Raw genomic sequence first — 804 nt, 5'->3', positions numbered from 1 at the left:
TATACACTACCTTCCACATGTTAATTTTGAGAAAATGACACTACTGACTGAAAATTGTACTGAAAAGGCTTTCAGAACCAGAAATCCAGTTAAGATAAGGACAGTTAAGGCTGCTACACCTCAGGACAACATCACCAAAGTGTTCAAAACATCTATGAGGGAATTAGTACCAGAAATAGGCATTTTTTCTGAAATATTAAAATTTATGGGCAGTGTGGTGGTGGCAGGGACCTCGGCCTGGGCAAGAGCCGAGAGCCTGGGGACTCCCCTCTCCCGCTGCCGGGTGGTGATTTGCTGGGCCTGCTGAGCCCCCCTAACCAACCCCTCGCCTCAGCCACCACCTTGATGCTTCCCCTTATCTGAGTGGCCCCTTGTCCGCCCACCTGCCCAGTTCAAGGCCTGCTGTGGGGGCAGCATCCTGGAATCTTTTTGGCACCCAAGAACGACCAGGAAGGGGAGCGGCCAGGATGGCGGGTCCACAGCCCCATGAGTACAAGGCAGGCGACCTGGTCTTCGCCAAGATGAAGGGCTACCTGCACTAACCCACCGGGATTGATGAACTCCCAGAGGGAGCTGTGAAGCCTCCAGGCAGTAAGTACAAAACTGCTTTTCTAGGTCCCAAACAGCTCTTCCCTTACAAGGAATACAAAGAAGTTTGGAAAATCAAACAAATGTAAAGAATTTAATGAAGGATTGTGGGAAATAGAAAATAACCCAGGAGTAAAGTTTACTGGATATCAGGCAATTCAGCCACAGAGCTCTTCAGAAACTGAGGGAGAAGGTGGGAATACCACTGACACAAGC

General features: G+C 49.5%; 1 pseudogene; it reads left to right on the top strand.

Moving 5' to 3' along the window:
* Positions 1–467: 467 nt before the first annotated feature.
* The window catches only part of LOC104983830, a 4,490-nt pseudogene continuing 4,153 nt past the window's right edge, over positions 468–804 (top strand).

This window comes from Bison bison, unplaced genomic scaffold (genome assembly GCF_000754665.1).
Source record: "Bison bison bison isolate TAMUID 2011002044 unplaced genomic scaffold, Bison_UMD1.0 scf7180017863424, whole genome shotgun sequence".
Classification (NCBI taxonomy): domain Eukaryota; kingdom Metazoa; phylum Chordata; class Mammalia; order Artiodactyla; family Bovidae; genus Bison; species Bison bison.
Note: the sequence above shows the minus strand (reverse complement) of the source record. Positions and strands in the feature narration are given on the sequence as shown.